This window comes from Falco peregrinus, unplaced genomic scaffold (genome assembly GCF_023634155.1).
Source record: "Falco peregrinus isolate bFalPer1 unplaced genomic scaffold, bFalPer1.pri scaffold_51, whole genome shotgun sequence".
NCBI classification, from domain to species: Eukaryota; Metazoa; Chordata; class Aves; order Falconiformes; family Falconidae; genus Falco; species Falco peregrinus.
This window is the reverse complement of record NW_026599615.1, coordinates 1,074,283-1,089,118: the sequence shown is the minus strand read 5'-3', so window position 1 is coordinate 1,089,118 and position 14,836 is coordinate 1,074,283. Positions and strand designations below refer to the sequence as shown.

Below are 14,836 nucleotides of genomic sequence, written 5' to 3'. Positions count from 1 at the left end.
GGATATGTGTGTTAGCAGTACACTTAGAGCTTATCTGGTTTCAGTAGCGAGGAGGCTGATTTCCGTAACTGCTCAGTATGCTTCAGGTGGGGCGTCTTTACAAAGCTGAGCTCTTGGTTTGATGGTGGGAACAGGTGAGTGCTGCTCTCTGGAGACCGTAAAGCCCCGTCTTAACAAGGTGCTGCTGCAGGCGGTGAGACCTGGAGCACCCCGGTACGGAGCCCTACGTTAGGCGCAGGTGGTGGCTGAGATGCTCTGCCTGCTTGAGGCAGCGCTCGGGTGCGCGCGTCGCTGTCAGCAGGCTGCTGGGGTATCGCTGTCAGCAGGCTGCTCTGCCTTGCTTGGGCTCATACTTCTCAGCTCCTGTGCAGTCGTCTCCGATTGCAGCGATACAGACAGCAGATTTTTCTCTCCAGTTCTGTTTTGTGAGCTTTGTGCCTTCTCTGAATGGATTTCAAAGCTCATTTACGTGCACGGGAAGGAATTCAGAAATCATGTTTTATACGCAGCATCACTTTCTGAGGGTGCAAACTGATTGCTAAGTTACAAACCAGCCCAAGGGCTCCGTCAGAAGTTAGAAACCAGCCGCAAAGTTTATCTGCTGAGGGAAGAGAAGGGTCCCGTATCTTCTCGCGGAGCATCTAGTGCTGGTGCCACCCAGCCCGGAGTCGGGGACTGACTCCGAGGCTGCCTGGAAAATCCAGGCGAACCGAAGGAATTCTGTACTGACATGGCAACCTCTCCCCAGGCCGTGAGACCAGGCTGCCCCTGCGCATCAAAGGGAGCGGCATAGGGCCCCAGCTGCGCTTCAGCTTTGACCAGCTGGACATCGGGAAGGTTTTTGTTGCATCAGCCCCCAGCTACGAGGTGAGCAGTGGGGTTTGCTGGGGTTGGGGTGGATCCTGATGGCTCCTGGGGCAGCGGTGAGCTTTGTGCACCTGCTGGATTTCTGGCAACACAGGCAGTTACGTGCACGCATTATTTGATGTAAGTTAAATGTGGGAGTTTTTGCAGAATCTGGATAGTTTTGATGGGGTCTGAAAGGTGTGTATGTTGTCCACAAAGCCCCAATCCCTGCGTTTTGGCAACCTCCCTTTGAGACCAGCTGGGAGGCTTCATGCAGAAGATCCAGCCCTTGACACATGAAAGCAACACCGGGTCGAAAAGGTCAGGATCCAGAGGCTTTTGTTTCAGCCCTAGATGCACTGCACCCTGGTACCCTGGTGGTTAAAAAGCAGCTGGAACAAAGGTGTTGTGTTCCGACTCGAGTCCGTTGCAAACACCTTTCAGTGAAGCGCATCCTGCTGGCTCCTGGCGCCGGAGGGAAGCCGGGCAGCCTCCCCGCGCAGAGCTGCCCGCGCAGGCACCGGGAGCGCTGTCCCTGCTGACCAGCCTCCTGCCACCCTTCAGACCTGGTGCCCCTCTGGCTCTATGAACAGAGCAGAGCAGTTCTGGAAATGAAGCAAAGGAGCTTTCTGGGTATTTGCCTCCCCCCGCCGATGGTGGCAAGTTTTCCCCCCCCAAAAAAATAAAAAATGAAAAATAAAAAAAATACAGTGACTGGAAGAGGTAGAAAATGAGGCAATACATCATGCCAGACACTTTCAAAAGCTTGACTGTTGCAGGGAAGGACACGTTAAGGTGTTTTCTTGCCAAAATATTGTGCACTGTATGCATTTTTAATGCTGATTCTTTATTGATTCTATATATCTATCAATGTATTGGTTTCATTACTGGAGAAAATGCGAGTAAGTAGATGATACTGTAAGTGCTGTATTAAGTAGCCAGACTGGAGGTAAACCTCCATGTAGGATCCCTAAGTGCAATTTGTAATTAAGGTGTAAAACATATGAGTAGTTTCCAAGTTACCAGTGCAGAATTTGAATACATGGATGTTTTCAACAGCAGCTGCAAAATAAAAAAATAAGGGCTGTACCTCTGCTTCTGTCTCAGTTTTTCTGACAGGTTTTGCGAGGACAAAACTTAGGGAAAATAACTGCCAAGCAGGTAGATAAGTCCACAGAAATGGCAGGATTTCACCTGCAGCCTTCGGAAACTGTAGAGCTTTGCTTTGGGTAGGTTTGGTGACCACCAGTGTGCTGATACTCACAGGCAGGTGTGGGCATTTCTTGCTGAATCTCAGCAAATGCTGCAGGATTGTGTAGCTGTTGGAACAGTAAATAATGGTAAATTAGTAGACGATGGCTGTGAATAGTTATGAAAGAGATTCTTTAGAGCAGGTGGAGCTGCTATGCACCTCACTCTCATCCTTTCTTGACATGTCTGGTTGAGCAAAGACAAAGAGACTCTCAGATCAAAGAAAAGAACAAAATGCGCCTCACTGATGTACCCTAGCAGAGTCGGGGAGTGCTGCTGACGCTGGTTATAGGGCTGTCCCGAGGTATTTTCTACATCCAGTAAACTTGCTGGCTGTAACGGGAGCTGAATGCGTTTTGCCCTTGGCAGGACTGGGCTCATCTGGAGCGGGAGCATTTAGGTGACGATTCGCTAGTAATGCTGCGACCGCCCTTTGCTGCTCTTTGGGGCAGGTCTGCATCGCCTTGGTGATGCTGAGCACATCCTCAGCCCTGCAAGTCCAAGCGGACTGCTCTGTGTCAGTGGAATAAACCCAGAGTGACTCTGTTTATGTGAAGTTACCACTGGGTTTTTTTGCATGCAAAACCCCAAAGGCAGAAACTGTCCTGTTGTGTTTTCTTTGGCTTCAGCCAAGCAGCAGCACACAGCATCTTCTGCCTTTTGTAGATGTTTAATTAGAAAACAAATCAGCCTTCTGTAAGGAAAGAAGATTCCTCATGTATTTCCATTTTTCTTTCTTGCTGCTGCAGGTGATCCTGTTTAACAAAGGAGTCATCGATGCCCCCTTCAAGTTGGTCCCTCCAGCGACCGCTCTGGGCTCCTGCTTCTCCTTTCTCCCCCAGGAGGGCATCGTTTTACCAGATGTCCTCCAAGTCATCCAGATCTCCTTCAGTTCCACCGCCCTGGGGCAGTTCGCAGAAGGATTCCGGTTCAGTGGGGATGGGTCCCCTGAGCCCGTGACCTTGACCGTCAGGTGAGGAGGGTTACAGGAGCCTGGGGAGCACCCTCCACAGTAATTCCCACTGCAGACTTCTCTCCTCAAGATGGCATCTGCCTCCTTGCTTTCTGTCTTGCCTTTGTTCCAAGGACCCCTGTCCAGCCCTTATCTCTCATTCTCCAGCCCCACAACTCAAGCTGTTTGTTTCAAATGCTTTTGAGATGCCCACCCACCGGGGCAAGCCGAGCCTCCCTCTTCGGGGGGGTTGTGCACTGGATTTACTTCTCCAGGGAGGGAAAAACTCCCAGTTCTTTTGAGTGGAGGTGAGCTGGCCGGTGGGACACGGGGCTGCGGAGGAAGGAACAGCGGTGGGAATGCAGGTGGTTCCTCTCCTACCTTGTGCTCCTTCCTGCTCTGTGAGGACCCCGATCTCCCTTCAGAAGCACTATTGGAAGATGTGGCTGTTGCCATAAAGACTGCCCTCTTCCCCCGTTCTCTTGCAAGCTGTGCTGTTACCGGCTGTAGCGCACAGGGCTCTGGGCTGGCTGCTTGGCCGAGCCCTCTGGGCAGTCCTTCAGGTCTGACTTCCTTGAGCACAGCTCCTGTGTGCTCAGCAGAAACGGCAGTTATTTCCCCCCTCGCTGCAGGGCTCACCCTTGGCAGTTTCCCAGTGTGAGACCCAGTTGTGGCTGGTTTGGAGGCAGTTTTCTATTGTCTTTTGGCAAGTGCTATTACGGAAAGCATGTCTGCTCCCTTTGCTCCATCCAGAGTAGGATGCTGGGGCTTGGCAGGTTAAGTCTGATTACGTGAGGTCCTTGGAGAGGGAACCTCATTGTCAGAAGGGATTTGCTACCTAACTTGTTCTCAGGAACTAATTCAGCTCCGGGAATCGAGAATTAGCATGGGATTGAAACTCCTGAAAGTCAGATTTTGAGTGCTTTTTGATTGTGCAGTCAGAAGATGCCCAAACCATAGGTGATCACTCTTTACTTGGAAACAGACCTGACGAGGTCCTGAACGCTTGTTCTTTTGCTCTTTAGAAAGGGATGCTGGAACTGGGACACCACGGGTGAGTGCAGGTCCCTCCTGTGGGAGGCTGGGGTCTGTTCATGTGTACGAGAGACCCGGTGGCAGTCCTGTGAATAAAACTAGAAGGCACAGGTCACTGTGGTCCTTGATCTGTATTTGTTTTTTTCACCAAGAGGCAGAGCTGGCATTGATTGGCATCAACCATGAAATTAATGAATGTTGTGCAGCTTCAAGTGCTGATTTCAGTGGATGTTGGTGAGTTTTGGAGTTTGGAACCTCTCTGAATTTAGGGATGGGCGGGCTGGTGTGGTGGCTTCGGGACACTCATGTTCGGTCGTGCAAACAGTCTTGCTCTTGGATGTGTCAGCCGGTGCACTGGTGACAAGCTGATACTTTCCTCCAAGATTCCACCATCCACTGTGTAGAACTTGTGCTGCGTTTCTCAGTAGATGTCTGGGGCTCCTGTGGATTCGTGCCTCAAAATCCTGCACGCATAATGGTAGTGTGGAATAAGGTCTGAGGAAGATGTCCATATAGCCCATGGAAAGGCCAGTTCCAGCAAAGAGATACCAAAGCAGGGAACCTGTGGCTGAGAGGGCTAGTTACAATGAACCTGCTTCTGCATGGACAGCTCTGCCCGTCACATGACAGATGGGGAAACTGAGGCACAGAGCCATCACTTGTTCAGGGTCCTTCACTGGGCCAGCAGCAACCTGGGGGTGTACCCTGCCTGCCCTGGTGCCCTGAGCCACCTCAGCAGCTGCCACCTGCTGACCACGTTGCTTTGGCTGCCTCCTGTGCACAGGGATGCTGTGCCGAGCGCAGGGGTGACGGGTTGGTTTGAAACCCACCGTGCTGCTGAGACCAGCTTCTGTCCGTCCCGGTGGTAACGAAAGCCGAACACTTTGCAGTTCTTTTTAACCAAGCCAGTTCCTCCTCTGCCTTTGTCCTTACAGGGGCTGTGTCATCGGACCGACTTTCCCTTTCAATGCACCTCCCCTCCACTTTGGTGACGTCTCCTTTGGTGAGTGTGCCCTGGGCTTGGACCGCTGGTGGGGAGGTCTGTGCCTTTCTGAAATGAAGCGCTTCGGGAGTGTCTGTCGCTTGTGTTCCTCCACAGCAGCCTTCAGGGTGTTAGAACCAGGGCTGCCGCTTGCTCAGGTGGTATTTTGCTGCCGTGAGATCAAACAGGACCAAAGGAATAGAAAGTCAGTATTTTTCTGGTGCCCTCAGAGCCTGCTCAGCCCCAACCTCCCAATCCTTGGCGACAGAATGATGGTGAAAGCCTTTGTCCCAGAAGGGCCCAGGGGATGGGGCTGCAGGAGAAGGGCGTTGGAGCCACACGCTAGCCTGTGGCTGCTCAGGGTGAACGTTCCTGTTGCAAGGCGAGGACACCACTTACCCACTTGACCTTTAGTGTGAGCTGTTAATTTGTGCTGTGAGGGCTCCTCGTTATCACCTGCCCGGTAATAAGCCCAGGCAGTAGCTCGGCATTGGATTGGGCAGTGATGTCTCCAGAGATGTGGGCTCCTTCTTCCCCAGCCAAAGCACTGTGGAGCTGGCGGAGCCGGTGGCTGAGCACCCAGAGCTTCTCCACTGAAATGCAGATTCTGATTCTCCATCTCGAGTCTCAGAGAAAAGGCTTTGTACTGAGATGATCTAAAGTTTAAATGTGAGATCAGTTGTGGACTGATTGAAGGGCCATGATCATTCTGTGCCCAGGATGCCTCTGTGGTTTCATGCTGTTCGTGGACTTTCTAGGAAAACTCGATACTTTCCCTGAGCCACTTCCCCCTCTCCCTGCGTCACCACTCGGCCACGTCTCTGCTTCCTTTTGAGTAAATAAACCCACAAGAAGCGCACCAGCAGAAATGCGGTTGTGTAATAGGAGATTCATCCTACTTTAATCTGATTTCACTAACAAGGCCTTTTCAGCTGAAGGCAGCTATTGTATTTTTGCTTCTTGTCACTGTGCTGCTGGCTGTTGTCTGCATCTGGTGGCTTCGGTCCCATTTGGGGCTGTGCAGTGGGTCAGTCGGTGCATGTCCTTTCTGTGCCCCACCCCCGCCTCCCTGCCGGAGTAATTGCTGGCGGTGGACAATGGTCACTGCTGCTGGGCACAGAGGAACTATCTGCTGTGTCTGCAGGTGGTTTTCCTCCCTGTCTTTATTCAAATAGCACTTGGTAAGCAGGGCATGGGAGGTGTCTTCTGGCAGAGCTGGTGTCCGCTCCAGACCAAGCTGCGGGCTGGTGTCCTGCCTCTGCAGAACAGCCACCCCCTTACCCAGTGTGGTTGTACCACTGGTTTTCCGTTGTGGAAAGCAAGTGTCAGAGCTGAAGTGATGTCAGGCTTTGTGGGCAGTAATCAAAGGCAGTGTGGATGTGATGTCCCCGTGTGTTAGGTAAGGTGAGACACAGTTCCTGCTCATTTCTAAGGAAGCATCAGGTTTGCCTGCAGTGAGGTGGGCTGAGTTGTCATGTGCTCAGTCTGGTTGCCCAGAAACAGGAGATGCCTTAAGGGTCCTGCCTAGAGAAACTGCATTAGAGTGCAATGCATCATGTTGTAGTGCCCAGTTTCATCCTTTCTTTTCCTTACACGACAATGCCCTACTTTCATATATTGAAAACTGGAGGAATGCTCATGGAGTTAATGGGGGATTTTACAGACTGAATTTTCAGAATAAATGCTCTGTCTGGGTGCACACTGATCAGTGAGAAAGAGTTTGGGCTGGTTTGGGGGCAGGTGAGAGAGCTCCTCACAGGTAGAGACAGCTCTTCAGCACCAACGGCATTGCCCATTGCCAAGGAAGCAAGCTGTGCCATCCATGGAAAAAGCAAATCCGGTCACAACTCACTCCTCCCTGAGCTTCTCCATTACCTCTCATTCACACTGAAAAGAGATAAACAACAAGCACCGGTCTATCCTAACAGGAGAGTCACACCAGGAATCACGGGATAACCGGGGACTTAACTGATATTTGTCTCACCTTTCCAGGCTTTCCTCGCACCCTGCTGTGTCACCTCACTAACACCTCCTTGGTTCCCATGACTTTCAACCTTCGCATCCCTGGCGATGGCTCAGGACAGCGCAGCGTCACCAGTTTTGCTCAGATATCAGACAACACTTGCCCGTCCTGGAGAAAGGGAGCCCAACATCACATCAAGCCAACTGAATTCACCATAATGCCCTGCAAGGGGACCGTCCGCTCCCAAGGAGCCCTGGGGATCCAGGTATGGCACGAGCCCGGCCGTACGTGCTTCAGCAGGTAGAGCTGAAGCTTCACTGGTGCGCAGGAGGGCTGTAGTGCTGCTGGCTTTGGGCATAACGCAAGTAAGAGATCGGTGTTCGTGTTAGGTTTTTGTGAGCTGGGGTACTCTGGGGCGGAGCACCGTTTTGTTTCCAAAGTTGTAAGCCAAGGATCATGTACCCTACGGTCAAGCACAGAAGCCGTGCGTGCGTGTCCGAGCTGCTTAGAGCAATTTGATTTAAAGTGGGCCGAGGAAGGATGGGGACAGAAGGTGACTGTTAAAAGAAAGATGTCATTGCATAAAGCAGTTTGCTATTCTTCCCGGTCTTATCTTTCCTCTCGTGTTGAGCAGAATGGTTGCATCCACTGCAGCGAGCACTGGAAAAGCTCCAGCAGCCGTGAGCTGCACAGCTGCTGCTGGGCCACGTTTTGCCCTCAGCTTCCCCCTGTAAAGCTGGACTCATTCTGTGAAAGTCAACAGATTTCCTCTGGATTTATGCTGGTGTAGTCGAGAGTAAAAATTGGTCCCAGTGGCAAGTAGAACATGAATTGTGCTTTAATTTAGCTTACATATGCCCTGGTATGCAAGGCGTACTTAATAAATCGGATATCGCCAGAAGAGTTTTGTTACTCGGAAAGACAGTGGTCTACACGTGGACCAGCAGAAGAACTAAGGCAAAATATCGCTCCCTTTCCTGACCGTGGGTGAGAGCCAGAGGACACCACGCGTGGCTGATGGCTTCTGGCAGTGATTAAGTATCTGATGCTCTTCTCCTCTACCAGGTCACCCTGTGTTCCAGCACGGTGAGGCGATACGAACTGGCGCTGGTGGTGGACGTGGATGGTGTTGGCCAGGAGGTGTTGGCGCTGCCTCTCACAGCCAGGTACCGGCGCTTTCCTTGCAGCTGGCCACCTTTCCCCGCGTACCCATGCCCAGCACGCTGCCTGGCGTGGGGTGTCCTGGCTTCAGCTCCAAATGAGAAATGTTGCTTAGCGAGCTAGTTCTGCCCAGCTCGCTGTGAGCACAGCCGTGCTTTGAAAGCAGCCCATAATGAGAAGCACCTGTGCTCAGTGCTCAGCGCCATGTCTCTGTCTTATTTTTATTTTATATTTTTTTAAGGGAGCAGTGATTATATTCACTATTGGCCTGTTGTCTGGGACTTCAGGAGTAACGAATCTCCAAAGGGCTGCCCCTGCTTCTCCCTGCAAGCGGTGGGCTTGTGCTGGGTTGGCCCAAAATGCAACATTTGTTTGGAAGGCGGCGAGCAGCCTGCTGAAAGCTGGGGTCTGGCTCAGTTAGTGAAGGCGTGTGCAAATGGGAAAGGGGCTTACGGCAGGACTGCTGAGGGGAAACTAGTCCTTGGTGTGGCAGGTGAGCTCAGGTTTCTCTGGTTCTCTTGAGCATGAACATTCCCAGACTTAAGCCAAAAGCTGGAGCGTCGTTCAATGCCGTTGCGCCGCAGCGGGTGCCAGTTTAATGACGAGAGGGACGCAGTTCGCTGGTGCTGTTCCCTCTCCCCGGCAGAGTCACCCACTGGGTGCCTGGGCTGCAATTTTGTAAAACGAGTGGGAATGGGAAGAGTCAGTGTGTGGGCTGGTGTGTGGAGGACCCAGGCAGCTGCAGGAGCTGGGAGCGGCTGGTCACCCACTGCGAGAGGCAGGCGGTGCTGGTGCCCTCCATCGCGGGGGCAAGCGGCTGAGGTTTCAGGCAGGGCGAGAGCGGTACGGGAGAGGAGGGAGGTGCTTTTACTGAGATGCGGGAGTCTTGTTTTCCTTGAGCTTTGGGGAGCGCTGGTCCTCAGCGGGAAGGCTCCCGCAGAGCTCGTGCCTTGCTGGGACTGTGGGAGGGTCCTTGCCGGCCTCCTGGGGCAAGGGAGGGGCAAAGCTTGATGAGAGAGCACTGGGGCAGGGCACGGGGCAGCCTCTGCCACGGGAGTCTGGGGCTGCCCCTCCGTTACAAGAGGCTGTTGAGTAAAAAGGAGTTAGAGGTGATCGATTGCCGTAGAGGTAGGAAATGTCTATCTGGCAGACAAATGCGTTGTGTCTGTTTCATGCTGTTTGGGGAGTAAACAACTTCTACATTCTCTCAGTGTCTCTAATTCCCTTTGGTCGTCTCTTCACCCGGATGTGTCGTTCCTCCGCTGCACGTGCTCAGCCCTCTTCTGACATTTGGACGGCGCTTTCTGAAGTTCCCTTACGAGTGGATGCTGACCCTTGTGAATGACAGCGATCTTCCAGGCTGCTATGGAGTCCTTCCTCAGGCTTGGCCTCGTGTTTGCCTCCTGCCCTCAAACATCGTTATTGAGGGGTTTATTAGGAAAAAAATGGGGTTTGGATAAGACCTTGCTGTTTTATATTCAAACCTAAAGTTTTGGAGAGAACGGGAAGGTACCTGAATATGAACTTCAGGAGCGGTTTGAACTCTTCAGGAAGCAGTTTCGGTTCTAGTCTTTGGGGTGCTTTCATGCAGGAGAACTTTGAGGGTTGTGAAAAGCTGCTGCAAGGAGGCCACCAGCACCGGAGTGGGTGTCTGTGAGTGCAGCAGCTTTTGGATCCTGCAAGGATGCTAATTAGGCCCATATAAATCTTGCACCTTGTGTTGCACCTTTCTGCTTTCTCCTAGGGATTTTTAAAAATGTGGGTGAATTGCCATTGTGGTAGATGTTAAGGAGCTTGAAGTTTCCTCAGAGGTCACTCTGAAGTTGTCTTTGATTCTGTCCCTTATAGGAGCACAAGGAGGATGCTGCTGTGTGGTACTCCAGCCCTGTGCCGTGTGGGATTATCCAGCCTCACAGCTCGGTGGAGATGCCGCTTACGCTGGAAGCCCAGGCGATAGGAAGGCAGGACACTATGGCTGGTGTCTCAGTGTTTGGGAATGAAAGATCCCCGCTGGTGAGTGCTAGGCGAGATGCGTGCCTTTGTGTGACTCATCTTGGCGGGCATAAAGTGTACAGGGGTTCTGCCAGGGAAAAGGAGAAAGTCATAATATGTGGCTGGTGCGGACACGGAAAGAAGGGATTCATGGCATAAGTAGCAGCTAATGCCTAGAGAAGGGTGGTGTCCTCTTAGGTGGAAATCTAAGTGTCTGAGATGGTGTTTAATTACGGACGTGTGAGGCGGGATAACAAGCCCGGTCTGAAACCCAGAGCAATTCCTGGGTGTCTCTCTCTCGTGCGTTACGAGATGAGCAGCAACTGCTGCTTCTTTAGAACTCTTGTTCAGGAGCTCACGGGGACATCGCTGAATGCTGCTAAAAGCAGGAGCGGTGTAAGAGACCGTGCTGAAATGATGATTTCTGTAAAGCTGGATTTAAGCTTTCCTGAAAGTAAGGTCCATCCCGCCTGAGAAATAGCCATCGTATCTCTTTGCCAAAAGCCCCAGCCAAAGACGCATGAGACTCCACACTGCTTGCATCTGGAGCACAGGCTTTTTGCTCTTTTTTTTTTTTTTTTCCCTACCAAGCTTGGAAAGGGGTGAGGCAAAGCATTCCTGGACTAAAGGCTCCTACAAGACATTTGCATTCAGGCATATACAGCAGCAACAACAAAGTGCGGGCAAGAGAATGTTGTATCTGGTGTCCTGGCTTCCACTGGCTGAAATCGAGAACAAATATAGTTAATTAAACTTTAATTTAAAAGGATACTAACTTTTGAAGCAGCTGTTTTAAAATGTCTAGTCCTCTCTCTGAGCACGGAAGGGGATATCAGAGGATTCCCAAGAACCTGAAGCTTTCTGTAACAGAAAGGAAGGCTGACATTTTGAAAACAATTGCAGGGATATAAACTTTTTATAAACCGAATTGAAACGATGATGCCAAATTCCCTGGATGCCACTGATCATCTCAACCCTGGCTGCTGGGGATGTGCATGTAAACCAGTCAACAGCAAGGCCAGGCAATGCAGGCTTTGCAGGGAAGTCTCAAGTCTGACAAAACAGTTGCTTGCAAACAGAAGGCATGCTTCCCCGAAAGAGGAGGGCTTCTCCCCACTGGAATAACCAGTCAGCTGGTTTTTGAACTACAGGTACCTTGAAAAGCTTTGACCCTTGGGCTAACAATTTATAAATTGAAAGTTGACCTTACCTTAATCTTTTCTATTTGGACGTGAACGTGTCAATGTTTTGCCCAAAGGGCGAGCATTTCAGCTGGAGAAGCGTAGCTGTCCCTAAGGAAAGGACTAGATGCGTTGCATTTTCTATAGGTCTGTCTTCTGGTTGCAGTGCAGTTCCAGCAGTTCCCTGGTAGCTGACGCACCCTGGGCTGGCAGAAGAGCTGGCTGTCTTGTTACGTGTCCTGCACTGGTGGCAGATCCTACCCGTACGGATGCAAGTCTGACCTTGGGAATGGCTGCGTGTTCCAATAGAACTTCAAAGCTCGTTCTTGCCTTAGGCTGGGGTGCCCAGTGTCGATGCCTGGTCTTTACTACCGTTACAGTTGGAACATGGTACAGATCTTTCATCCAGCTTGTGCAGAGTCCCTCCACAGCTCTGTTGTCGGGTATTTGGTTTGCAGGTGACCGTGTGCCCGCTCCAGTTTGGCGTGTGGCATCTGCATGAAGGAGCTGGTAAATCCCAGCGCTGGCGTTACTGGTGGCAGAGCTGCCATCGCTTCTTGCTGCCTTTCCCTGTGCCATGTTGCCTGTAACGCTGTTGAATGGCATTTTCCTTGTCCCTTTTAGAACCCTGTAGATGAAGGGGTTGGGGTTTTTGAAGCCCTCTCCTTGGTGGTGAGGATGCGTGGTGTTAGTACACAGTCTGCCAGAAGGCAGCTCTCCTGGGCATCCTCCAGATGTTGTTCCGCTCATCCCCAAAGGGCTCTGCCCTGCCTTTGCTGCTGCTGTCCCGCTGTCACCAGGAAGCTGAGCTGGCTGGCGAGGCGCAGCTCTTCCCTGCAGCTCCTCCTTCCCGGGAGCTTTGGGCAGCATCGCCCAGACATGCATCATCGTGCATGGCTTCAGTTCCTTATTTTGGAGGCCCCAGCCTTGGCAGGTGAGGTTTTTGGCTCTTAGTTGCACGCAGCAGTGCCCTGTCAAGGGATGAGCATTTCTGGATGCTGCTGCTTCTGGCTGAGTTGGGCTGGTGATTCTGACAGCGGTCAATACCACTTCCTTGAGCCAGACATCATTAAAGGTATTTCATCGTGGAGGCTGGTTTCTTTTTCGGTTAAATCGTACTCTGTGCCCTCCAGTGAATCCTACGGCGTCTGGTCAGTGTTGGGAGTTCTATGCATTCAGACCCTGTTGAAGTGTTGAGGTGTTTGGAACCAGTGAAATCCACCGCAAGACTGGACAAATACTGGTTGTTTTTAATGATGTGGGAAGGTGGTTTAGCAAAGGGATCTGTGTTCCTCCTCCAGTAGTCTGTGCCAGTTCTGCAAGGAGAAAGCTTTTGGGTCTGACTGTCAAGAGAAAAAACACCGCTTGAATGATGTAATGAATAATTATTGCCTGTTATTCATGTCATACCAGGAATACACATAAGCACACATCAGAGGCCATAACTTGCACGATCTCTGCTCTGAAGAGCCTGCTTCGCTTCTGGCTTGTGCTGGTTTTCAGAGGTGCATTTTTGGGAATGTCAGAGAAGTAACTGTCCAAGTGTCGCTGTGCAGCAGCAGCGGTCAGGGAGGTTTGGGGCAAGGCTGAGCGGCAGAAGGAGCGGGAGCAGGCACAAGGCAGAGAAAGGAGAGCTAACTGTGGAGGAGGTCTGGAAAGGAGAGCGTGGGACCCAGGGTTTCTCTGTCCCCTGAGAACGGGAGCTTGTGGCTTTCAGATGGGGTCACTCCCGAGCCTGCACTTGCCCCAGGCCTTCTGTTTCAGCCTTGCAACACTGAAAACTTCCAACAGCCGTACTTATCGCCCCGTCCAGGAGGACACTTAGAGCTGTCTCATATTTTTTAACTTCCCCTGCTTTTCTTTTTTCTTTCCTACCTGCTTCCTGGAGCAGAATATCTGTTTAGTGAGCGTTGGAGAAGGACGGGTTGTCTACGTGCATCTGAGTGAGATCAATTCCGGCAGTATTGAAGTTCTACAAGATGCGTCCAAAACTCTCCACCTCTCCAATCAGGCTGTCATCCCTGCATCCTTCTGTGTAGAGATGGTAAGTATCTGTGGGGCTGTTTCCCAATGAAAATTGACTGGTCTGTAGCAGCCTGTGGCCTGATTTTTACATGCAACGTTTCCATATTGCTGTCTCGGAAAGAAAGCAAGATATTCCGTCCCAACGCAGCGAGAGGAGCCTGGCTTGGGGGCAGTTTTAGCTGGGGCACCCCTCAGTAAAATAGACAGCTTGCATAGACGCTTGTGCAGAAATGAGTCTGGATCATCTTTACAAGTCTTCCCTCTGTTTTTTGGACGGTATTTAACAGAGAGTCGTGTCTTTGGAACTCTGAGATCAAGAGGCCCCTGTGGCCCTTTGCTCCTGGAAGGGCATGGATTTCCCGACGCTTTCCCCATTAGGTCTGCGTTTGCTTTGTGTCAGACTGCTGTTTGTGACAGAGTCTGGGGTGTGAAGTTTGTCCTCAGCCTGCCTGTGGTGAGGTGAGTTTCACACCTGCTGGGGGCCCAACCAGCTGTGGTGTTGCACAAAAATATAACGGTAAGGGTTGTGTAGCTACAGAGCGTGTGGGCTCCGTCACGTTGCAGGGCATCTCCGGAGGCCAGCCGCAGGGAAAGGCCGTTGAACTGATGGAGGCTGCAGCTGACAAGCTGCGTGGCAGGAGGCGGTTGGGTTGCTGCCCTGGCAGGAGGGGCAGGGCTGGTGCAGCCAGGGAGGGCTCCGTGTGGAGGCTGGGTGGGATGTGCCGCTCACTGGAGGTGGGATCTGTGAGGGGCTTAAAAACAGGGTTGGGAGGAGGTTTGTTCTGCTCCACGCTAGGTGGGCTGGATTTGTGGAGCTGGTTCACCCAGGCCTGGCTCTGTGGGCTTGGTTGGGTCTGCGGGTAAAGCATCAGGCAGTGTGCGAGAGGCCAGGCTCAGCCTCCTGGGCCAAGGAGGAGGGGGGCGACTTTCCTCCTTGCTGCTCTTCCAGCTGTTTGGGGGACAACGGTAACCTCCAAGTGGGGGAGGGATTCCCAGGGCAGCTTTCTTTGAATCCACCATGAAAACCCGCTTTCCACCTGTGGCGAGAGCAAGCCACCAGGGATGGCTGGTACTGGTGTTGAAATGATGGGTTTGCATGCCTGTCGCAGGCAGTGACCCGCAGAGCTGTTCAGGTCCTGCTGTCCCGGTGCAATGCCTCCCTCCTCCCCGGGCAGCTCGCGGTGTAGCCGGGGGGCTTGCAGGGTACATCTGCCCCTCCGTTGCCTCAGGGCCCTAACCCATGGGACTGGGCAATAAAGCCTGTCGTGCTTCACCGCCATCTCTGCCAGTCCTGGGGCTGATCAGTCACTAGAGCAGTAATACGAGGCGGCTCAGGGACGGTTTCTTTCCCTGCAATAAAGACGGGCTCTGCTTGAGCAGTGGCTTGGACCAGATGATCTCCAGAGGTCTCGCCAGCCCCAGCCGCCCTGTGACTGTGTGTGTGATGA

The 14,836-nt window shown here is 52.1% G+C and overlaps 1 pseudogene; it reads left to right on the top strand.

Moving 5' to 3' along the window:
• Positions 1–14,575, top strand: part of LOC129783561 (hydrocephalus-inducing protein homolog) — a 72,157-nt pseudogene extending 57,582 nt beyond the window's left edge.
• Positions 14,576–14,836: the final 261 nt, after the last annotated feature.